At 42.9% G+C, this 25,083-nt stretch overlaps 1 protein-coding gene and 1 long non-coding RNA gene across 3 annotated transcripts in view; both read right to left on the reverse strand.

Annotated features, from left to right (window-relative positions):
* The window catches only part of LOC100858742, a 215,506-nt gene that overhangs the window by 94,282 nt on the left and 96,141 nt on the right, over positions 1-25,083 (reverse strand). The window lies entirely within an intron of this gene.
* Positions 15,797-18,777, reverse strand: LOC121108187. Its single transcript, XR_005842488.2, has 3 exons — positions 18,552-18,777; positions 17,894-17,991; positions 15,797-17,783 (listed from the first exon to the last, which is right to left on the reverse strand). It is a non-coding gene; the product is annotated as an uncharacterized LOC121108187 (long non-coding RNA).

Here is a 25,083-nt window from a genome sequence, read left to right on the forward strand (position 1 = left end):
GGAACCCCAGCTTACCACCAGACAGAGGAACTTTGGGAGACAAGTAACCTCGTACTGGAATGGATGATGAAGGCTGGTGGTTTAAATTGCAGCATCATTTGCTTGCCTTCCCAGAAACGAAGCTTCAGCTTCAGCTTCAGCAGGACACCCAACTTCTACACCACTGAAGTTCAGCAAGATGAATGCCAGCTCTTGAGATGGGATTTACAGTTTTATGTGCTTCAGTTCCCTACATCTTCTATACAAGTAGAGGAAAAAGACTGAAGTCTCCAGACGACTACCCTGACTGAAATCACTCCAAGATTAAAAGACTAAGTTTGGTGGTTAGAATTGCCCTCTGGAGTCACTGAGAGGAGAAGTGGAGCCTTGTTTAGGTGTGAACACCACAAGCTTTCCAACATACAGAACAGGTATAATAATAATAAAAGGCTTTTATTACTGCTAACAAAGCTTTTGATTAGTGAGCCCAGAGAGCTCTGAGATGGTCATTAACCTTGTTTAGCTTGTGGGGGAAACTGAGGCAAGCGAACATTTTCAGCTTACTCAAGGCTAACAAGGAGGGGAGCTCAGCTTTGCTGAAAACAACACTCCCTTCAAATTACTGAGCTATTTTTAACTGGAAAATTAATGAGTTTGAAAATAGTGTTTGGGAATGTTTTCTTGCAACGTGAAAAAGCTAAAAAGGCAACAAAGAAGCACCCCAGTATGCAAATCCAAAGAGCAAAGGCTGCTTCTGGGTCTTCTCTATGAGTAAAGGTACTGCTCTGTTTCACGCCCATCTAAGCGCTCTGAATTTAGCTGTGCTGATTTTTATATATTAAACAGAATACTGAGGAATTTCATAAGAATAAAAGAACCAAGACCACTCTCACTTATACCTCACATAGATTTAAGAAGATTATATTTACTTCAAGTTTATACAAAACAAAGAATGGACCTTAATAACCATATAAACTGAAAACTCAGATTATCACTACAGTAATCGAGGCAATGAGATTTTGTGTGCCAATAACTAAGATCTAGAGGATTTCATTCTAAGTGACTTGCTGAAATAGCTTTACAGTAGATAAATCCATAACTTTCACCTGAACAGAATGACTTCCTATTTAAGACTACAGGCTGAAGGAGCAGCTGCTTTTGTTTCAGATAAATATAAAAAACTTGGTGTTAAGACATGATTCAGAGCTACAACTAAAGCATGTGCAGTTCAATGGCATAACCCAGCTGAACTATAAAACAATTTCCAAGGAGGATGAGGGACAGGAAACTTGCGGTTTTTTTCTTTTTTTTAATGTTGTTTAACAACATGAAACACTTCATTACTATTTAGGATTATTTATTTATTCCAGCTTACAGTAGCTACATTTCAAAATTTACAGGGTTAGGCAAAGAATACACTGACAATACAATTAAAGAAAAACAATAGTAGTATAACAACGTTCTCCTTAAAATCATAAAGTGAACAAAAATAATTATCATTTTTCCTCACAGTTTCCTTCATTTCACACAGTAAAGCTTTTATTAAAAAAAAAAAAAAACTATAATATTAAAGTAATAAAATTAAAATGACATGATCAAATGAGTATCTGTTCTCAGACTGGATCATTTATAATAAGCCAGAAGAGATCTCAAAAATTCAAGTCTAGCTGATCAACATTCGTTCTTTCAGGCTTTTTAATGACCAGATGAAAAATAGCTTGGATTTGTTTTATCAAATTATATAGTGAGACACAATAAGGTTATTTTCATTGTGCATTAAGCAAAGGCACATGAAGATGGTTGTCTACTGAAAATATTAGGAAATTATGTGAATTTTATATTGCACAACAGTGTTCTTTTTCACTGCTGATGCTTAATGATTCCTTATTTGTGGAATTAGATGTATTAGCTGGATCTCTTCCTCAGTTTTACTTGCAAAAGTATATCAGGAGGGTTTTGAAAACCATCACGCCCTATTCTTACATAGCTATGACAATAGAAAATCCCCTATGTAAATATAACTTACATTAGCAAAAGGCAGGTGAACATCCCCTCCAGAAAACATCACAACTTTAGAAGCATGAATGGCATCCTCCCATGGAAAGGCTGGGATGTGCTTGATGCAAGACTGATGATGGTCCAGGCTCACTCCTGCCTGATCAGTCTGAGATTTAACGGAGTGGTCAAAATCGTTTTTAATTTAATAAGCTAATTTTCCATGTGCCTTCGTTTTGCTGATCCAATACCATGAGAATCATAAAATTTGTGAGAAAGACTGGTTTCTAGCTTCATGTTTTTGCAAAGTACTCTCCATCTTCAATCAACCAACTTGAATGTCTAGTTCGAACAGTACAAATTACATAGTGCATTTGTTCAAATGCTTCCAAACGCAACTGTGCACAATGCAGTGCAGACCTTGAGCATTTAAAGAACATCCGCTCAGGGAGCCCCAGTTACATCAGACAAAGGGTTCCCTTAAAGTAGTCTCTGCCCAAAAACCGCAGAGCAAGTTCAGTTTTTAATGAGGTGAAATGCTAGTCCCAATGAAATTAGTAGAAGCTTTCTACTGGTTTTAATAGGGCTAGGATTTAATTTGTAATGCCCTTGATACTTAAAGCGCTGATTAAATAACCACAATAATACTGCAAAAAACACTAAAAGACACTATGACTTAAAAATATATGTGTACTTCTGCATGGATTATTTTATCCTGATACTGTTAAAAATAACACTGAAGAATAGTCTTTCTGAAAGATCTACGATGACTTTTTTTTCCCCTATGTCCTGGTTTTATTAGTATTCCATATCATGACATCGTGTAGCAGGCTGTTGGGTGCAGAGGCACAATGTACTGCAGAGCTGTACTTCCTGGTCCTGTGTTCTCTAGCAGTCGCATGTGAGTTCTGATTCTCCAAGAGGAAGATAGACTGAGATAAACTGAGATAAACTACTGTCACGGAGTTACCTAGATAGATCTGTGCCCATGACAGGGGGGCAGTAGGCTCGCGGGCCCCCTCCGCCCCCCCCCCCCGGCTTCTCGAGAAAAAAACAGAGCAGCGGCAACGATCTAAGAAGGAGAACTTATTTTACTAACTACGATGTTGGAATGCAAGATGTCACGATATAATACAATCTAATTGGGAGTAAGGATAATAAATAAAATGAAATGAGAGAGGGCGAAAGAGCGATAGAGAGAGAGAGAGAGAGAGAGAGTGAGAGAGTTTCCGAAACCGAAAGCCCTACTTGATGAAATCATTCTTCTTCTGCGTTACCTGATACAGGGGGCTTACAATAAGGCTATAGTTTGGAACATGCATTCTCCAAAAGCCCACTACGCCCAGAAAAGATTGTGTCTCTTTCTTATTAATGGGCGGAGACATGGCAGTGATTTTGTCAATCACATCTGCTGGGATGTGATGGCGCCCATCTTGCCACTTTATACCTAGGAACTGAATCTCCTGGGCAGGTCCTTTCACTTTGCTTCGCTTAATAGCAAAACCAGCTTTCAGAAGAATTTGGATTATTTGCTCTCCTTTCTCAAAAACATCCTCTGCTGTATCGCCCCACACAACAAGATCATCACTGTATTGCAGATGCTCAGGAGCACTGCCCTGTTCCAATACAGTTTGGATTAACCCATGGCAAATGGCTGGGCTGTGTTTCCACGCCTAGGGCAAACGTTTCCAAGTATACTGAAAGCCCCTCCAGGTGAAGGCAAATTGCGGCCTGCACTCTGTGGCCAGAGGAATGGAAAAGAAGGCTTTAGCAATGTCAGTGGTGGCATACCACTTGGCTGCTTTTGACTCCAGTTCATATTGGAGTTCTAGCATGTCTGGCACAGCAGCACTCAGCGGGGGTGTGACTTCATTCAGGCCGCGGTAGTCTACCGTCAGCCTCCATTCTCCACTGGCTTTACGCACTGGCCATATGGGGCTGTTAAAAGGTGAGTGAGTTTTGCTGATCACTCCCTGACTCTCTAGTTGACGCATCAACTTCAGAACGGGGAGCAAGGAATCCCTGTTGGTTCGGTACTGCTGTCTATGCACTGCTTTTGTGGCTATTGGTACCTGCTGCTCTTTTACTTGCAGCAACCCCACAGCAGACGGATCTTCTGACAGGCCAGGCAAAACAGATAGCTGCTTAATGTTGTCTGTATCTACAGCAGCTATTCCAAATGCCCATCGATACCCCTTAGGATCCTTGAAATGCCCCCTTCTGAGGTAATCAATACCCAGTATGCATGGAGCCCCTGGGCCAGTCACAATAGGGTGCTTTTGCCAGTCTTTACCAGTGAGGCTTATTTCGGCCTCCAACACAGTCAGTTCTTGAGAACCCCCAGTCACTCCAGAAATATGGACTGATTCTGTCCCTTCATGATTCGAGGGCATTAGAGTGCACTGTGCACCGGTATCCACCAATGCCTTATATTTCTGTGGTTCTGATGTGCCAGGCCGTCGGATCCACACAGTCCAATAAACTCTGTTATCCCTCTCCCCCCCCGATTGAGGGCAGGGCCCCTCTATTCATTACCTGTGGTAACTGGAGCAACTACACTGGTGGTTGGTCTGTTCTGTAATTCTCTCACCCGTGCTCGCAGTATGGGAGTATCTTGATCGTGCCACTTCCTCATGTCTTCTCCATGGTCGCGGAGGTAACGCCACAAGGCAACACGCGAAGCAGTCCTGTTGTTGTTTCTCACTCGTGCAGGAAAGCGTTTGCCTTCAATAGCTGAAATTTTTAATGATACAGGTGGGGAGGGGGATCCATCTTCTTTAATTAATTGGATTTTCATTAGTTTGATCAGTTCTTTCATTAGGCCCCTTTGCTTATCCTGATCTTCGTCAAATGTTTCTGATACTATTACAGGTTCATTACGATTAATCAATCGAGTCACTTGCTCTTGCACTTCATCCAGTCTGTTTGCGAATTCTGAGATGGCTGAAATGGAAACGTGGGTTGGGGGTAGATGTTGCTCATAGTTTTGGAGTGTAAGAATCAATTCGAAAACTGGGGGTCTTCTCTGTTGGTCCTCGTATCTGTGGAATGTTGCTACTAGTGTGAGGGCGTATCTGTCTGGTGCTGCTCTTGTAAGCTTTTGCCGTATGTCAGGTGTTGTCCTCACTCTCTTCGGATCATGGTTTTGGCGTGGATCATTAGGAGCAAAATTAGAGTCATATAACGTTTCCACCAGGGCTATTTCCCTCAAATACTGAATACCTTTCTCAATTGTATCCCACGTTTTCATTGCAGGCTGCAGAAGTTCTTTGTAGGGATACCTTTCCCTCACAGCTATTAATATTCAGTCCCAGAGGGTTGCAGCTCCATCCAAACATCTACTAATTCCTCTGTCAATGGATTTGTCTCTGGCAATGTCTCCTAATTGGTGGGCTTCGTTACCATCTAGAGACAAGCTACTGGCCCCACTATCCCAACAGCGAAGCAACCAGGTGACAACAGTTTCATTCGGGCGTCGTTCAAATTCCTTTCTTGAGCTTTGGATTTCAGTCATCTTGAGAGGTCGACAAACAGAAACAGAGATCTGCTCTTCATCGCTGTCCTTTTCATGCCTCTTAGTTTTTGCCTTTGCCTTTCTTGGTTCTGAGGAAGTCCCCTCGCCTGGATCTTCCTCTACCTCCTCCTCCACTTCTTCTTCTTCTTCTTCTTTTTTTTGCTCTCGACGCGAGGACACCCGCTTCCATTTCTTGCCTTCTACAGGAGCTACTGACACTGTTATTAGTGTCTGCTGTGACTGATCAGATCTGACTTGAAGATTTCCCCCTTTGGCAAGCACCTCTGCTCGGAACCTCTCTCTCTCCAGAACAGTACTATACAGAGCGCGGTAGGCACAAGCCAAGCCCCAAATAAGCCGTACCTCCTTTGATCTATCTAAGCCACACCGTCCCTGATTCAAATGCTGGCTCAGTTTCTCGGGATCCCACAGATGTTCAAGAGTGAAATCCCATGGCATGGTGGGTCCCCACGCTTCTAAGATTCTTCCTAAACCTTTCCATATTCCTTGCCAGTCATCATTCTCTGGTCTTGGAGGAGGCTTCTTCCACTTAGCACGAATGGAGAGAAATACATTCAAAGATACTGATAACATGCACACAAGTATGAGCACTGACTCGGTATTTGAAAAACGTGCGACAAACTGAGAGGGAAGCCTGGAAACCGGTTCGAAAGTGTCAAAATTCAAATTATACAACATTGCATAAAGCCACCAGGCAGGTGCCTCTATCAGTGCCCTTATTTGGTTGTATATGAACACAATTCCACAGCAGGACATCAAGATGTTAATTATAGACCGGTAACTGGCAAGGAACATGATAGCTTTTAATCCCTTATACAGTGCTCTGACAATAAAGAGCAACCTCATAGCTGGTAACTGCTAAAGGGAGGGGGGGGGGTGAAGGGAAGGAAAAAGAAAAAAAATAGGAAACAAATGGAAACCACTCGGTACAGTGTCTGGACTTTGGCGGATTGCCCAGGCTATAATCTAATCTATGAAGGTCACACCAACACCAGCAATGCCTTGTAGTCTCACAGTCTGGCTTAATGAAATCCTTTTTTTCTTACTAACATTATAAGCTTCGGACGTCTAACCGCATTCTCCACCAAAAATATGTCACGGAGTTACCTAGATAGATCTGTGTCTGTGACAGGGGGGCAGTAGGCACCGCGGGCCCCCTCCCCCCCCCGGATTCCCGAGAAAAAAATGGAGCAGCGGCAACGATCTAAGAAGGAGAACTTATTTTACTAACTACGATGTTGGAATGCAAGATGACACGATATAATACAATCTAATTGGGAGTAAGGATAATAAATCAAATGAAATGAGAGAGAGCGAAAAGAGTGAGAGAGAGAGAGAGAGAGAGAGAGTGAGAGAGAGAGTTTCCGAAACCAAAAGCCCTCCTTCATGAAGGCGCACGGCTTGGAAAGCACACCCACTCCTCTCCCTGGCAGCAAGCGAAAGTGAAACAAAAAAGACCGTGCGCAACCAGATGACGTATCTTCCGTGATGTATCTTCCTTCTCTGACCGTGAGGTCCTCTGGGATACGTAGTTCTTCTCTTTTGTCCATGTTGTTATGATGTGGAATACCAATAGCAAAGTTACAAAACCATGACAACTACTATTCCCAAGAGCCTCCTCTGTTCCCTACATGGTCTCTGATTCCAGGTGACAGGGGTGAACAGCCCTTCCAGGTTGCAGCAGCGCAGTGAGCAGCATGGTTAGAGCCTTTCTCTATCCCATTTTGTTTGATTTATTAATTGTAACTCTCTTTCTTATTATTATCTTACATTCTTTTACCATTTCTGGTAAATTTGTTATTTCTCCTTATCTTAATTGGGTCATTTTTCTTTCCTTCTCTCCCAAAAGGAGGACGGAGTGTGAAAGGGGCTCCCCTTCCACTGTTGCACTTGAAACTGTGACACCCTGCTATTACTTTTTTGCAACAGAAACACTGAATCAAGTTTTACTGCCTTGATTTGAATTTGCTTTATGCTGTGTGTTTATGCTGTGTGCTTTAAAAAAAAATCCAAGTAAGCTATGCAAATTCAGTTGTTTAGTTAGAAGCATGTAAAGTAAAACCCCAAACTCTCATTAAAACAGCATGTGACAAACTTAGGGATTTCCTATAGCTCTCAAGGGAGAGAAGTGGCATAAATGTTGAGGATGAACAAATGGCTAAGACCAGCCTGCAACCAGGCTGCTTGGCCCCCTGGACCTCCAGGGATTTCTGCCCTACAAGCAGATCCTTTCAATTTTATTTACTAAACTGACAGCTTGTGTCAACGGTTTAAGGGCTGGTCCAGCCCGGTTCCGCGACTAGTGGGATTACGGGTTCCGCGACATTTAGCAACATTTAAATTAAGCCTTTCTATAAAGGTTTTTTTCCTATGCACTTGTATAAAAAAGAATTAATGAAGTAGTGGTGTTTCACCTGCTACTAAAACCTGATGCTGCACTCACACAGGTCTTCAAGTACTCCCATGCAGAAATGTTTGCCACATTGAAAACATAATTCAATATTAAAAACAGCAATATAGAAACTTGAACAGACCAGTGGAGTTTTACTAGTGTACACCAGCTGATCAAACCTGATGCATTTACTCTTTCAAAACTGTAAGATCATAAATAATTATTTAAGAAACTAAAATGTTTCTTTACTCCATTCTAAAGTATAAGACACAGGAAAATTATACAAACTCCAAATCTGATTATCCACATTTGTGCAAAACTCCTACTGATTTCTCTTATACTTGCTAAACTCAGAGGATTTGTAGTAATTTGTTGAGATGCGAGCATAAACATGCATTCAAAATCCATCTCCAGGTTGGAAAGTGAAAATTTCCTCCTGGTACCCTTAAAGCTGGACTACTTTAATGAAATACTGAATGGATGAGATTAAAGTTAATGTTAAAATTTCAGCTGAAGAAATTCTAACTCCCTGAAAGTTTCTAGTCAAAGCCCTTTGAAAACAAGCTTAGAATGGAATTTGTGACAAACTGAACTGTAGTCATATACTATAGTAAAAATACTTACGGTTTTTCAGGAAAAAAAAATAAAGTCTTGTCAGTGGCAGAGTCCCTGGCAATGCTACCCAGTTGGCAAGCTTCTCTACTATCTAGCCACACACTGTTGGCCCCATTGTCCCTACTTCGAAGTAACCAGTTGACAATAGGCTCATTTGGGTGGTGTGAAAAGTCTTTTCTCAGACCTCGAATTTCATTCATTTTCAGAGATTGATCAGTAATGGTGACGATGTCTTGCTCACCTCCTACTCTTTCAGAACTTCTTGCTACCCTCCTGGGCATTGGTGATCGCAGTGTTCTTGAGGGCCCTTCCCATGGATCTTGGAGCTGCTCCTCTGGACCTCTTTCCTCCTCTTCTCTTGCAGTGCCTGCTTCCTCTACTTTCTCCTTCTCCTCTTTCTTCTGTTCTAAGTGAGTCGAGATTTGTTTCATTTTCCACCCTCTTACAGGGGCAACTGACATCAATTGTGGTGCCTCCTGTGGTTGATCAGGTTGGTCAGTTCCTATATTCTCACTCTCCAGCTCGGCTTGGAGTCTGTCTTGTTTGATTATGAGGGTATTTAGTTCAGATTCGAGCATGACTGGATGAGCCTGAATGCTTTTTAGTTCAATTTGGAGACTGAATTTTGCGAACTGGAAGGCGTCTCACTCAGTTTAGAGTACGTCCCGTTCAGACTTGAGGATGTCCCTCTTGGACCAAAGGGTGTCTCACTCGGACTGGAGAGCGTCTCACTCAGACTGGAGGGTGTCTTGTTGAAATTGAAGATTGTTGAATTTGGATTGAAGGGAGTGTCTCTCGGTTCGGAGGATGTCTCTCTCAGATCAGAGGGAGTCCCACTCGGATTGGAGGGTGTCTCTCTCAGACCGGAGGGTGTCTCACTTGGATTGGAGGTCTTTTCTCTCAACCACGAGACTGTTTCTGGACCTGGAGATTCTCCCTATCAGCCTTGAGACACTCTCTTTCAGCATGGAGGCTCTCTCCGTTTCAGAAATCCTCTCCCTCTCTGGGATAGTATTAAATAAGGCTCGATAAGCATTAGCCAGGCCCCAAATCATTTGTGCCTCCTCAGACCTGCCTGAGCCGCAACATCCCTGTCTCAAATATCTGTTTAAGCTCTCAGGGTCTTTCAGGTGTTCAGGAGTAAAGTTCCATGACACCAAGGATGTCCATCTCTCTAAAGTCTCTCCCAAGCTTCTCCCTGCCACTCAGTATTCTCTGGTTCTGGGGAAGGCTTCCTCAGAATATTATAAACACAGATACTGAGTGAAAAAATTAAAATAATGAACAGTACATTCAGGGAAATTAACAATGTAATCAAAAACTGCATAAAGGATTCAAAGGAGAGACTGGGAGCCTGCTTAAAAACCACAAGTTCTGTAAAATTAGCAGCTCCCTCTGCAAACAGGTTTAAAAGAGAAAGCAGAATCATTTTTTTTCCTCTTTACAGAAACAAGATAGCAGTGCTCAAAGTTTACAAATATCCCAGATTACTGACAGTCTGCCTGGACTTTCAAGGTCAAATTTTTCAGCACAGAAACCTGATAAAGTTTCTGAACGAAGTTCTCCGAGAGCAGAGAGAGATTTGTTCTAAAAGCTAAGAAGTGGCCTTTGCCCGCATTCTCCACCAAGAATGTCAAGAGTTTATGGGCTGGTTTGGCCCCGTTCCATGACTAGCGGGGCGGAGGGACCCACAGATCCGCACCTCCAAAAAAGTGGATTAGAGAAAAAGGGTAGAGAGATGGACCCCAGAAATAACAGAGGCAACAATCTGAGGAGAAACAAACTGATTTACTACATAAGATAATGGAATGCAAGATAACACACTATAATACAATATACTACAATATAATTAGAATTGGAGCTAATAAATCAAATATAACGAGAGAAAGTGTCCAAAAACTGAAGGCCTTACTATAATGCTGAGGTGAGACATGCGGTTGGGTCGAGCAGCAGGGAGGAGAGCCTGAGGATCAAAAAGGAAAAAGGGAAGGTCTCATGAACTTGCTAGGTGTTATATCTCCTCTCTGAACGCAAAGTGCTCTGGGGTATGTAGTTCTCTTCTGGGACAGGTACCCGGAACTGGAGCTTTAACTCTTTAACTCTCAGTGCACTACATGATGTTATGATGTGGAATAACAATAACCAAAAATCATAAAACCATAACAAATCTGAAGTTACCTATCAGGAATCCTGAAGTCCGTTTTCTCAGAGATGCCAAATCTGAAATACAGACTCATCACAGTGCTGGTATCTGTAGGATGCTGCCGGCAGTGCACTGCATCTTTTGCACTACAGGGTGCTCAGATGCTCCTGCTGAATTGCGCAGCCTGACAGATCTGCAGCCACTGTCATCAGTGTCACAATGCACCTGAACAGAAAAAGTGGGATCTCTTCTCATCTCCTAGAAAAAGAAACATGCTTCTGCCCACAGAATACAGACTAATGGTACAGGTATTCTCCTGTACACCCCAACATGTACATTCAAGGGAGTTATGACAGCTGGAGCTCTGGCTTTGAGGTATGTGAGAGGAATGACCAAACAAAACACTATCGAGTATTTACAAAATCATTTACAGCCAGTGCTCTTGCACATATATTCTTAATTTTCCCACAAATACTACCTAGTGTTTAGTTAAAATTACATCTCAGATTGACTATCCCCTCAGCCTTCTGGATGCCCTTGAATAAATTAATCCCAGAAACATTACAACTTTAAACTCTATATGTTCAGCTGCTGTAATTCACTGCTTGTTCTTTCACATTCATAATTGTTTGCACTGAAAAAAAGATGGTAATGGATAAAAAAAAAAAATTGAGAACTTTTAATTTTTACCTGCATTAACCAAATCAAATTTTTTTATCTATTAATACAGTGAGTTATTTCAACTCTGGTCATGTGGTTTTTGTTTTTAAAGAAAAAAAAATACCTAAACAAGATACTGAAAGTTGACAGAAATTTCACTGCCTACATCCCCAAAGTTATTCTTCATTTATGAGATCAGTACATAAAAGTCAAGTCTGAGAGAAAAACAAGTTCAACTGATCCCCTTGCATAATTAGTTTTGAAACACCTAATTGTTCCATACATATTATTTATTTTTTAAAAAAAGTTAAGGGCATGCTTACAGTCACACTGAGTTAAGTGATGCCTACACATTAAAATAAACCGGTCATTGCAAAAAGCTGCTTCTGCATGCATTGGAAGTTGTAAAGTTGTCATGCTTTAAAATATGCTGCTTTTATCATCATAAAGGTATATATATCAAATCTATGATCACCAGAAGGATTTTTTTTCATAGCAGCAAATTATCTTCCCTGAAGGATCTTAATTTTAAATAGGAAAGGGCAGGTTTATTAAATTACATTTAAACATAACTCATTTAAAATTGACATACAGTTCAGTTAAAAATGCATACAATTTCAGATGAGGGATCTTTCTTGTAAGCTTCTGTCAAAATCTTTGTATCAAAATTATGCATGAAGATGATCTGTAAAGAATTTATTCCAGTCCCTAAAAATTATCTCCTACATAGTTTTTCAAATAGTTACTCTGAAAATAACACAGCTCTCTAAGCTCTTTTTCATAAAGGCATCACATATCTAAAAATCAATAAATAAATAAAGTTTGGGACAAGAATAATGTTAAAATACCAAGGGTGGTATTATACTGAGAATAAATAGCATTTCTTGAGTTTCTTTTACAGTTTTGATTCAAAACCTACAAATCGATGGGAAAACATCCATTGACTTAAGGGAGGAAAAAATTAGACCTACAGAAGATACAATGATTACTTCCAATACGAAGAAAAGGAATTACACTGAAATAATTAGAAAAAAAAATCAAAAGTTACTGTTGTTTAAAAAACAAAGTAACAGAGAGGCCTATAGTGTTCTCTACTTAAACTATGTCTATGCAAAGACTTTCAGTTTCCATTATTATAATGTTGATTTTATTTGCATTAGAAACTTTTAACAAGTTCTAACCGATGAGAAACATACATTTTTGGTAGCTATGGAGAAGTTGCTTCACATGAAGAAAGGCCTTACTGGAAAGGTGAACAAAAAACCCTGTGTGCAGTGACAATAGTAAGAATTAAATTGAGGTTTCTAATATATATATTAAATGAATTTTACTTTAAATATCATAGTTTTGAAGAGTGAGAACAGGACCCTGCAGTTATAGAGAGAAGGGCCTCACAGCAAGAAAAGGGAAAGTAGCTTCACAAAGTAGAAATAAGGGGCAAATAGAGATAGTTTATGTAGAGAGTGTTAAAAAACAAGGGATTCCAAGCACTTTCACAGGCACTAGGTCCGGAATAACAAGGAGGATGAAGGCCATAAAGATAAGGACTGGAGAGCAGCTCGAAAACATTTGGCAGGGAGGTGATTAGATGTCTACAGGGCAAGCTGAAACTGGTTCGGGGGATGCCCCCCCTTCGGCGTCAGAAGTTTGCAGCGAGGAAGACTACGAGCCTTCATCATCACAACCTACTACGCACGCGCAAGGGGGGGAGGGACTGCATGCTAATGGGCTCTCAGGAATGTAATGAATATGTATCCAAATTCCTGTCAACTATGGAGTGTATATTAGTTTGACCTATATCTATAGCCCGATTTCTCCTGACAGTGTGCAAGTTAGGTGGAACGATCCCCCTTGCACCAGGGTGTACGCGCATCACCAATAAACACATGCCTGCTCTATATCCTTACTGACTATAGGGTCCGATTTCAACACGTCAGTTACCCCCCTTTATCAGGTGACGTGGAATAAGTATAATTTTGTGTGGGGTCCTGAACAGCAGCAGGCTTTTGAGCAGATTAAAAAGGAGAAAGCCCATTGCCATGTCCCTGGAGCCAGTACGGAAGGGACAGGATGTAAAGAACATCCTCTATACTGCTGCTGGAGAGAAAGGTCCCACCTGGAGTTTGTGGCAAAGAACCTCTGGAGAACCTGAGGCTGACCCCTTGGATTATGGAGTCGAGCATACAGGGGGTCTGAAGAGTGCTACACTCCAAATGAGAAGGAAATCTTAGCCGCGTATGAGGGGGTTAGGGCTGCTTCAGTAGTAATCGGTACTGAAACGCAGCTCCTTCTGGCACCTCGATTGCCAGTGTTGAACTGGATGTTCAGAGGGAAGGTTCCCTCCACCCATCATGCTACTGATGCCACATGGAGCAAGTGGACTGCGCTGATTTCACAACGAGCCCCGATGGGGAACCTCAGCAGTCCAGGAATCTTAGAGGTGATCATGGACTGGCCTGAAGGCAAAAACTTTGGAACATCACCAGGAGAATATGAACTACCAGAAAATGAAAAGAAATATGCCCTGTTCACAGATGGATCGTGTCGTACTGTGGGGAAGCATAGCAGATGGAAAGCTGCTGTGTGGAGCCCCACATGACAAGTTGCAAAGGCCACCAAACGTAAAGGACAATCAAGCCAATATGCAGAGGTAAAGGCTGTCCAACTAGCCTTAGATGTTGCTGAATGGGAGAGGTGGCCAGTGATTTATCTTTTTACTGACTCATGGATGGTGGCAAATGCCTTATGGGGGTGGTTACAGCAGTGGGAGCAAAATAACTGGCAAAGGAGGGGTAAACCTATTTGGGCTGCTGTACTGTGGAAAGACATTGCTGCCCAAATAAAGAATATGGTTGTAAAGGTGTGCCATGTAGATGCTCATGTGCCCAAGAGTCAGGCTACTGAAGAACAGAAAAATAACCATCAGGTAGATCAAGCTTCCAGAATTGAGGTGGCTCAAATAGTCTTGGACTGGCAGAACAAGGGCGAATTATTTCTAGCTCGGTGGGCCCATGAGACCTCGGGCCATCAAGGTAGAGATGCAACATATAAGTGGGCTAGAGATAGAGGGGTGGACTTAACTATGGATGCTATTGCACAAGTTATTCATGACTGTGACACATGCACCACAATTATACAAGCCAAGAGGATGAAACCTCTCTGGGGGGAAGGGCGATGGCAAAAGTATAAATATGGGAGGGGTGACAGGTTGATTATATCACCTTGCCACGGTCTTGCTATGGTAAGCGTTATGTGCTTACCATGGTGGAAGCAACCACTGGGTGGCTTGAAATATATGCAGTACCCCTTGCTACCACCCGAAACACCATATTTGGCCTTGAGAAAAACGTCCTGTGGTGACATTGCACTCTAGAAAGGATTGAGTTAGATAATGGGACTCATTTCAAAAATTCTCTTATAAATACTTGGGCCAAAGATTATGGCACTGAGTGGATTTATCATATCCCCTTGTCATGGTTTTATAATTCTCTCACCTGTGCTTGTAGGCACCCCTATCATGCACCAGCTTCTAATAAAATCAAACAATACAATGGGTTGTTAAAAACTATGTTGAAAGCAATGGGTGGTGGAACATTTAATCACTGGGAGTAGCATTTGGCAGAAGCCACCTGGTTGGTCAACATTCAAGAACGTATCGATCGCGATGGTTCTGCCCAATCCAGCTTCCTACATACTGTCAAGGGAGATAAGGTCCCTGTTGTACATATAAAGAGAATGTTGGGAAAAGCAGTTTGGGTCTTTCCAGCTTCTGGAAATGGCAAACCTCTCCATGGAACTGTTTTTGCCCAGGGACCTGGGTGCACTTGGTGGGTGATGCAGAAAAATGGGGATGTTCATTGTGTACTATTGTGTAATTTGATGTTGGGGAGTGCAATCAGTAATTTCATGTATATATATGTGTGTGCGTGTATGTTTAATGCATGTTAATTATTGTTTGTATGAATATATATATTAAGCATGATGTAGTGATGTGGAATAAAGGGTGAAATGTTATGATGTACACGTGTTTGGAATGCATGGAATGTCATAGGGGACTTTGCATTTCCATTTTCTGTTCAGAGGGCAAGATAAAACTGTTCACAGATCATGAGATGTTCTCTTTTTCCCTTTCTGCTCATCCCAGCAGTGCGTGTGCTCGTCTCGCCTTCAGCATTAGAGTTTTTGGACACTCTCTCTTTCTCATTTAATTTGATTTATTAGTTTCAATTCTAATTATATTGTATTATAGTGAGCTATCTTGCATTCTGGTATCTTCTTTAGTAAATTAGTTTTCATCCTGAGATCGTTGCCGCTGGTTTTTTTTTAGGCCCATCTCCCTACCCTTTCCCCTTTTTCCTTTTCCTGGGGCATGGGTCCTTGGTTCCCCACACTGTTAATCACAGAACCGAGCCAAACCAACCCATCAACCATTGACAACAGGAATTTGTTTCCACAAGGACTGCTAGCAGTTTGTCTGTTAAGTATAACTTAGTCTTTTTTTTTTTTTTTTTTTTTTTTGTGGTAGTAATATGAGGGCCAAAATTCTATGTAGAATTACTTTGCATTTCAAGAGTCGTGGATGTATGGGAATTGCTAAGTCACGGCCTGAACCAATGATTCAGCACCTGGTGAAGGGACACAGCCAGCCCGGGGAGCACCGGTGAAAGCAATTCACCTGTGGTACCAGAAGGGGTGGAGGTTCCACCCCTCCCTAAGCCTCATTTAAGGGCTGGCTGCAGCAGAGGCTGTGTGTTTGTCTGTAGGTTTTTTTTTTTGTCCTGGTTTTTTGGATGGATAAGCGCTTTTTTTTTGTTTGTCTGTGACCTTTCTTGTTCTGTGGTATTTTAGATCTGGTACTATTTTTCTATACAAATGGGGTTAGAAAGTAATTTGGTTCTTAAATTAATGCATTGATTTGAAAAATTACATAATGTTATTAGCCATACTATCTGCTTACTGATAACCAAGTCAAGTGATGATCCCATCTGAGGGGGAACTTTAACTCCAAAAAGATTTAGTGTTTTAATACATTTTAGTATAGAGGCTGGACAGAATCCATCGTGTATGTTGTGGATTGGATTATTAAGATATCTAGGGGATCGTATAGGGGAAATCCCATGGTGTTTTGAATGGAGAGAAGAGCCTCAAGACCTAAATAGTATTGATCCTCATTAGAATGAGACTTTTGCTTGTACAAAGAAAGGGGCAGTAGCTGACAGATAAATTTGTGAAGTGAAATATAATGGTACCTGTTTTGGGCACAAATGGGTTAAAAACCTGACTGATATATGGCAGGCAATGGATGCTGGTTGTAGTTGTAGAAAGCTTGATTATATGTACAGAGGGCTTTTCTTCCAAAGTGGGCAAGGGGTTAAAACTCCAGTAGTAAATTGGTGGCTTGGTGAATTTATATACTGTACATCCAGGTGATCGGAGAATAAAGGATTTACAGGGATTTGTGAGATGTAATTGTGGGAATTAAGGAAACAATACCCAAATCTCAGAACTTCAGTAAAGCCTTTGAGGTTCAGCAAAGATGAAACCTCAAGTGAATTTTTGGAGAGGCTTAGAGACAGGATGGGAAGGTTGAAACCAGTTCAGGGGATGCCCCCCCCTTCAGGGTCAGAAGTTTGCAGTGAGGAAGACTATGAGCCTTCACGAGGAAGACTACAAGCCTTCATCATCACGACCTACTACGCACGCGCAAGGGGGGGAGGGACTGCATGCTAATGGGCTCTCGGGAATGTAATAAATATGTATCCAAATTCCTGTCAACTACTGATTATGTTTGACCTATATCTATAGCACGATTTCTCCTGACAGTGTGCAAGTTAGGTGGAACGATCCCCCTTGCACCAGGGTGTACACGCGTCACAAATAAACACATGCCTGCTCTATACCATTACTGGCTATAGGGTCTGATTTCCGCACATCAGTTTCAAGCCTGCCTATTCAGGATAAATATCAGGATTAAAAAAAATCCACAGAATAGCAAGTTACTGTATTATTTCAATGAAACTACCATTCTGGCATTCCCAGTCATGAGCAAATATTGATTTCAGTGGCATTCCAATGTGGTTCAGAATAAGCTCTTGCTGTCTGACCCGGAGCATCAAACCATGCTTTCAGGCCATCAAAGTGTTTATTAATGTCTGTCACATCTTTGCTTAAATTCCGGTGCCAAGAATCAATCCATCCACCAACAGCTGCTTATCTTAGGACTGACACCACTATTTTTACTCCAGCATGAAGGATACAGACTGATCATATATACACAAGGAAGCAGCAGTGCTTTTTGTGCAGAAGACATGTATGCACACACATGTACTTTGGATGTAATTCATCTCACCTAACTTTAGCCCAAAGTTATTTAAGCTGTTTCAAAGAGGAGTTTAGATAACTGATGGAAGAGAAAGACACCGTCAGGAGGTATCCTCTGTAGTTGCTTCTCTCTTTCCAGAGATCTGCAGAACAACAAACTAGATGTCTAAAATTAGAGGAATTGATTTCCACTCAAACTCAGCATGTGTATATATGTATACATGTGCATATTTGTGCACACAGTATACGATACCTGCTTCCATAGATATGCCATTGTCATGGTTTTATGATTTTTGGTTATTGGTATTCCTCATCAACCACAGGAGGCACCACAATTGATATCAGTTGCCCCTGTAAAAAGACGGAAAATGAAACGAATCTCAACTCACTTAGAACAGAAGAAAGAGGAGGACGAGAAAGTAGGGGAAGCAGACACTGCAAAAGAAGAGGAGGAAAGAGGTCCAGAGAAGTGGCTCCAAGATCCAGGGCATCCAGAGGGAGAGATGAGACCCCTAATAAGATCGAGGTCACCAACACCCAGGAGAACAACAAGAAGACCTGAAAGAGTAAGAGGTGAGCAAGACATCGTTACCATTACTGATCAATCTCTGAAAATGAATGAAAATGAATGAAAATGAATGAAATTCAAGGTCTGAGGAAAGACTTCTGTAAACGGTTTAAGGGCTGGTCCGGCCCGGTTCCGCGACTAGTGGGGCTGAGGGATTTCACAAAATCCGCGCCTCCAGGAAGGGAAACAGGGGACCCCAAAATAATTAAAAACAGCGACAACGATCTGAGGAGAAACAAACTAATTTACTAAATACAGTATCAGAATGTAAGATAACACACTATAATACAATATAAATCAACAATAATTGAGAGAAAGATTGTCCGAGAGCCAAAGGCCTTACGCTAATACTGAAGCCTTGTGTGCAGTCGGGCGCAGCAGTAGAGAGCCGATCCGACAGGGAACACGGCGAGACAAGAAGAGGGGTGAGTCAGATGACCTATGCCCTTATATCTGTTCCCTTGAGCAGGAATGAAAACAGTACTCGAAAAGGCTCTTGGGGAACGTAGTTCTTCTTATCTTCCAGACAGGTACCCGGAACTAAAGCATTTGCTCTTTAACTCCCAGTACACTGCATGATGTTGTGATGTGGAATACTGATAACCAAAAATCATAAAACCATGACATTACACACCTTATTCTACATCATTACAGCATGCTTAATATATATACAAACAAACATAATTATAATCAATTATCAAACACTGAACACATGTACATATGCTTGGAATTACTGATTCCGCTCTCCCATCATCAAATTCCCTTGTGGTACACAATGAACATCCCCATTTTTCTGCATCACCCACCAAGTGCACCCAGGTCCCTGGGCGAAAACAGTTCCACGGAGAGGTTTGCCCTTCCCAGAAGCTGGAAGGACCCAAACTGCTTTTCCCAACACGTTCTTTACATGTATTACTGTGACCTTATCTCCCTTTACAGTATGTAGGGAGCTGGCAGGACCATCACGATTGATAGATCCTCGAGTATTCACCAACCAGGTGGCTTTGGCCAAATGCTTCTCCCAGTGCTTAAATGTTCCACCACCCATTGCTTTCAGCATAGTTTTTAACAACCCATTGTATCATTCAATTTTACCAGAAGCTGGTGCGTGATAGGGGATATGATAAATCCACTCAAGGCCATGATCTTTGGCCCAAGTATTTACAAGGGAATTTTTGAAATGAGTCCCATTATCTGATTCGATTCTCTCTGGGGTACCATGTCGCCAGAGAACTAGTTTCTCGAGGCCTAATATGGTGTTTCGGGCGGTAGCATGGGGTACTGCATATGTTTCAAGCCACTCAGTGGTCGCTTCCACCATGGTGAGCACATAACGCTTACCATTGCAAGATTGTGGCAAGGTGATATAATCAACCTGCCACGCCTCCCCATATTTATACTTTTGCCATCGCCCTTCCTCCCAGAGAGGTTTCATCCTCTTAGCTTGTTTAATTATGGCACGTTTCACAGTCATGAATAACTTGTGCAATAGTGTCCATAGTTAAGTCCACCCCTCTATCTCTAGTCCACTTATATGTTGCATCTCTTCCTTGATGACCCGAAGTTTCATGGGCCCACTGAGCTAGAAATAATTCAGTCTTGTTCTGCCAGGCCAAGTCTCTTTGAGCCACCTCAATTCTGGCAGCTCGATCTACCTGATGGTTGTTTTGTTGTTCTTCAGTAGCCCGACTCTTGGGCACATGAGCATCTACGTGATGCACCTTTACAGTCACATTCTTTATTCGGGCAGCAATGACTTTCCACAGTTCAGCAGCCCAAATAGATTTACCCCTCCTTTGCCAGTTATTTTGCTCCCACTGCTGTAACCACCCCCATAAGGCATTTGACACCATCCATGAGTCAGTATAAAGATAAAGCATTGGCCACCTCTCCCGTTCAGCAACATCTAAGGCCAGTTGGATAGCCTTTACCTCTGCGAACTGACTTGATTCTCCTTTTCCTTCAGTGGCCTCTTCAACTTGCCGTGTGGGGTTCCACACAGCAGCTTTCCATCTGCGATGCTTCCCCACAATACGACACGATCCATCTGTGAACAGGGCATATTTCTTCTCATTTTCTGGTAGTTCATTGTACGGTGGGGCCCCTTTAGCACGCAATAACTCTTCTGCGGCTGATGTTCCAAACCTTTTACCTTCAGGCCAGTCCATGATCACCTCTAAGATTCCAGGACGGCTGAGGTTCCCCATCTGAGCTCATTGTGTAAGCTCATTGCCCTTGAACATCCAGTTCAACACTGGCAATCGAGGTGCTAGATGGAGCTGCGTTTCAGTACCAACTACTTCAGAAGCAGCTCGAACCCCCTCATACGCAGCTAAGATCTCCTTCTCGGTTGGAGTGTAGTGCTCTTCAGACCCCCTGTAGGCCCGACTCCAGAATCCCAGGGGTCAGCCTCGGGTCTCTCCTGCGGCTCTTTTCCACAAACTCCAGGTGGGACCTTTCTCTCCAGCAGCAGTGTAGAGGATGTTCTTTACATCCTGTTCCGTCCGTACTGGCCCCAGGGCCACGGCAAGGGCTATCTCCTGCTTAATCTGCTCAAAAGCCTGCTGCTGTTCAGGACCCCATGTGAAATCATTCTTCTTCTGTGTCACTTGATAAAGGGAGCTTACAGTGAGGCTATAGTTTGGAACATGCCTTCTCCAAAAGCCCACTACACCCAGAAAAGACTGTGTCTCTTTATTATTAGTGGGCGGAGACATGGCAGTGATTTTGTCCACCACATCCATTGGGATGTGACGACGTCCATCTTACCACTTTATACCTAGGGACTGAATCTCCTGGGCAGGTCTTTTCACTTTGCTTCGCTTAATAGCGTAACCAGCACTAAGAAGGATCTGGATTACTTGCTCTCCCTTCTCAAGAACTTCTCTTGCTGTATTGCCCCACACAATAATATCGTCAATGTACTGTAAGTGCTCCGGAGCACCTCCCTGTTCCAGTGCAGCTTGAATCAACCCATGGCAAATTGTTGGGCTGTGTTTCCACCCCTGGGGCAAACGATTCCAGGTATACTGAATGCCCCTCAAGGTGAAAGCTAACTGTGGCCTACATTCCGTGGCCAATGGAATGGAAAAGAAGGCTTTAGCAATGTCAGTGGTGGCATACCACTTGGCTGCTTTTGACTCCAATTCATATTGGAGTTCTAACATGTCTGGCACAGCAGCACTCAGCAGGGATGTGACTTCATTCAGGCCGCGGTAGTCTACCGTCAGCCTCCATTCTCCACTGGCTTTACGCACTGGCCATATGGGGCTGTTAAAAGGTGAGTGAGTTTTGCTGATCACTCCCTGACTCTCTAGTTGACGCATCAACTTCAGAATGGGGAGCAAGGAGTCCCTGTTAGTGTGGTACTGCCATCTGTGTACCGTTTTTGTAGCAATCGGTACCTGTTGCTCTTTTACTCTTAGCAATCCCACAACAGACGGATCTTCTGATAGGCCAGGCAGTGCAGACAACTGTTTGACACCTTCTGTGTCTACAGCAGCTATTCCAAAGGCCCATCGATACCCTTTGGGATCCTTAAAGTATCCCCTTCGGAGGTAATCAATACCAAGTATACATGGAGCCCCTGGACCAGTCACAATAGGATGCTTTTGCCAGTCTTTGCCAGTGAGACTTTGTTCAGCCTCCAACACAGTCAACTCTTGGGAACCCCCAGTCACCCCATGAATATAAATTGATTCTGTCCCTTGGTGACTCGAGGGCATTAGCGTACACTGTGCACCAGTGTCTACCAGTGCCTTAAATTTCTGTGGGTTTGATGTGCCAGGCCATCTAATCCACATAGTCCAATACACTCTATTATCCCTTTCCCCCTCCTGGCTGGGGGCAGGGCCCCTCTATTTGTTACCTTGCCTGTCCGCAGCAACGGGAGCAATCACCCTTTTGGAGAACTTCACCTTGGTGGCTGATCTGTCTTGTAATTCTTTTATCCGTGCTTGAAGTGCAGAAGTGGGTTTCTTATGCCACTTCTTCATATCTTCTCCATGGTCACGCAGGTAACGCCTCAAGGCAAGACGTGTTATAGTCTTACCATTATCATTTCCTCTAGCAGGAGGAGATCCCCTTTTGATGGCTGAGATGTTGGATGATGTAGGTCGGGAGGACACCAAGGTAATCAGCTCTTCCAGTGGAGGGTTTTGGGAATTCTGTTCCTAGTTCACAATGGATCCATCAACATCACATATGGTAGACAGTTTGTCTATTGTATCTTCTTGTTTGCTCTCCATTCTGTCTAGCTTTTCAACTATCCTTGTGATGGTTGAAACACAAGCTCGTAGAGGATTTAAATGCAACTCAAGGTCTTGGAGTCTATTAACCAGATCATCTATAAGGAGTCTTCTTTCCTTTCTGCCATGCATTGCTGCAAATGTACTGGCATACCTTTCTGGTGCAGTCTTAGTGAATGTGCGCCACATATTTTGTGTACACCGGACTCTCTCAGGACCATGCTCTTGGTCTGGCTCGTCAGGGATGAAGTCGGGGCTGTATATCATTTCCACCACGGCACATTCTCTCAAATAACGGATGCCTTTTTCCATATCAGTCCATTTCCTTTTCTCAGGCATGAGATCATCTTTAAAGGGGTGTTTTTCTCTCACGGCTAACAACATCTGCTTCCAGAGGGTGAAGGCCTGGTTCTGGCATGTGCTAATACGTCTGTCAATGGCTGAGTCCCTAGCAATGCCACCAAGCTGATGAGCTTCTCTGCTATCTAGCCACACACTGTTGGCCCCACTGTCCCAGCATCGAAGTAACCAGGTGACAATAGGCTCATTGGGGTGGCGTGTGAAGTCCTTTCTCAGACCACGAATTTCGTTCATTTTCAAAGATCTATCCAGAATGGTTACGATGTCTTGCTCACCTCCTGCTCTTTCAGGACTTCCTGCCCTCCTTGGTGTTTGTGCATGCAGTCTTATTGAGGGCATGGGCACTCCAGTTCCTTGGAGCCTCTCCACTGGCCCTCTTTCCTCCTCTTCTCTTACATCGCCTGCTTCTTCTACTTCATTGACTGCTTCCTCTATTACACCCTCCTCCTCTTTCTTCTGTTCTAACTGAGTGGAAATTCATTTCGTTTTCCGTCCTCTTACAGGGGCAACTGACATCGATTCTGGTGCCTCCTGCGGTTGATCAGGTTGGTCAGTCCCGATGCTCTTACTCTCCAGCTCGGCTCGAAGTCTATCTCGCTGAATTATGAGAGTGCTTAGTTCAGATTCGAGCTTGGCTTGATGAGACTGAATTTTGGTTATCTCACTTTGGAGACTAAATTGTGCTTGCTGGAGGGCATCTCGCTCAGTTCGGAGTACATCCCGTTTGGACTTGAGGGAGTTCCTCTCGAACTGGAGTGAGTCTCGCTCAGACCGAAGATTCTCCTTCTCGGCTTGGAGATTCTCTCGCTCAGCCCGGAAATTCTCCTTCTCGGCTTGGAGATTCTCTCGCTCAGCCCGGAAATTCTCCATCTCGGCTTGGAGATTCTCTCGCTCAGCCTGGAAGTTCTCCTTCTCGGCTTGGAGATTCTCTCGCTCAGCCCGGAAATTATCCTTCTCAGCTTGGAAACCCTTTCGCTCGGCCCAGAAACTCTCCTTCTCGGCTAGGAAAATCCTTCTCTCAATTTCTAGAATTCTTTCCCTCTCTGGGATAGTATTAAATAAGGCCCGATTAGCATTAGCCAGGCCCCAAATCATTTGTGCCTCCTCAGATCTGCCTAGGCCACAACATCTCTGTCTCAAATATCTGTTCAGGCTCTCAGGATCTTTTAGGTGTTCAGGAGTAAAGTTCCATGACATCGAACATGTCCATCTCTCTAAAGTCTCTCCCAAGTCTCTCCATACACCCTGCCACTCAGTATTCTCTGGTTTTGGAGGGGACTTCTTCAGAATACAATAATTCCAGATACTGAGTGAAATAATTACAATGGCAAACAGTGCATTCAGGGAGATTGACAACGTGGTCAGGTGAGCATTCAAACAATCCATAAAGGATTCGCAAGAGAGACTGGGAACCTGCTTCAAAATCACAAGTTCTGTGAAATTAGTAGCTCTCCCTACAAACTGGTTTAAAACAGAAAGCAGAATCATTTGTTTTTTCCTTCCTCTTTACTAAAGCAAGATAGCAGTGCTCAAAGTTTACAAAATATCTCAGAATATTGGCAGTCCGCCTGGACTTTCAAGGTCAAGTTTTTCAGTGAGCAACTATGAAAGAGATAAACTTTTCCAACGAAGCTCTCCGAAAGCAGAGAGAGATTCGTTCTAAAAAGCTGAAAAGCAGCTTATGCCCACATTCTCCATCAAAATTGTCAACCGTTTAAGGGCTGGGTCCGGCCCGGTTCCGCGACTAGTGGGGCGGAGGGATTTCACAAAATCCGTGCCTCCTGGAATGGAAACAGGGGACCCCAAAATAATTAAAAACAGTGACAAGGATCTGAGGAGAAACAAACAAATTTACTAAATATAGTATCGGAATGTAAGATAACACACTATAATACAATATAAATCAACAATAGTTGAGAGAAAGATTGTCCGAGAGCCAAAGGCCTTACGCTAGTACTGAAGCCTTGCGTGCAGTCGGGAGCAGCAGTAGAGAGCCGATCCGACAGGGAACATGGCGAGACAAGAAGAGGGACAAGTCAGATGACCTGCGCCCTTATATCTGTTCCCTTGAGCAGGAATGATAACAGTACTCGAAAAGGCTCTTGGGGAACGTAGTTCTTCTTCTCTTCCAGACAGGTACCCAGAACTAAAGCATTTGTTCTTTAACTCCTAGTACACTGCATGATGTTGTGATGTGGAATACTGATAACCAAAAATCATAAAACCATGACAACTTTTTACGCCACCCAAATGAGCCTGTCACCTGGT

Source organism: Gallus gallus, chromosome W (genome assembly GCF_016699485.2).
Source record: "Gallus gallus isolate bGalGal1 chromosome W, bGalGal1.mat.broiler.GRCg7b, whole genome shotgun sequence".
In the NCBI taxonomy this organism is placed as follows: Eukaryota; Metazoa; Chordata; class Aves; order Galliformes; family Phasianidae; genus Gallus; species Gallus gallus.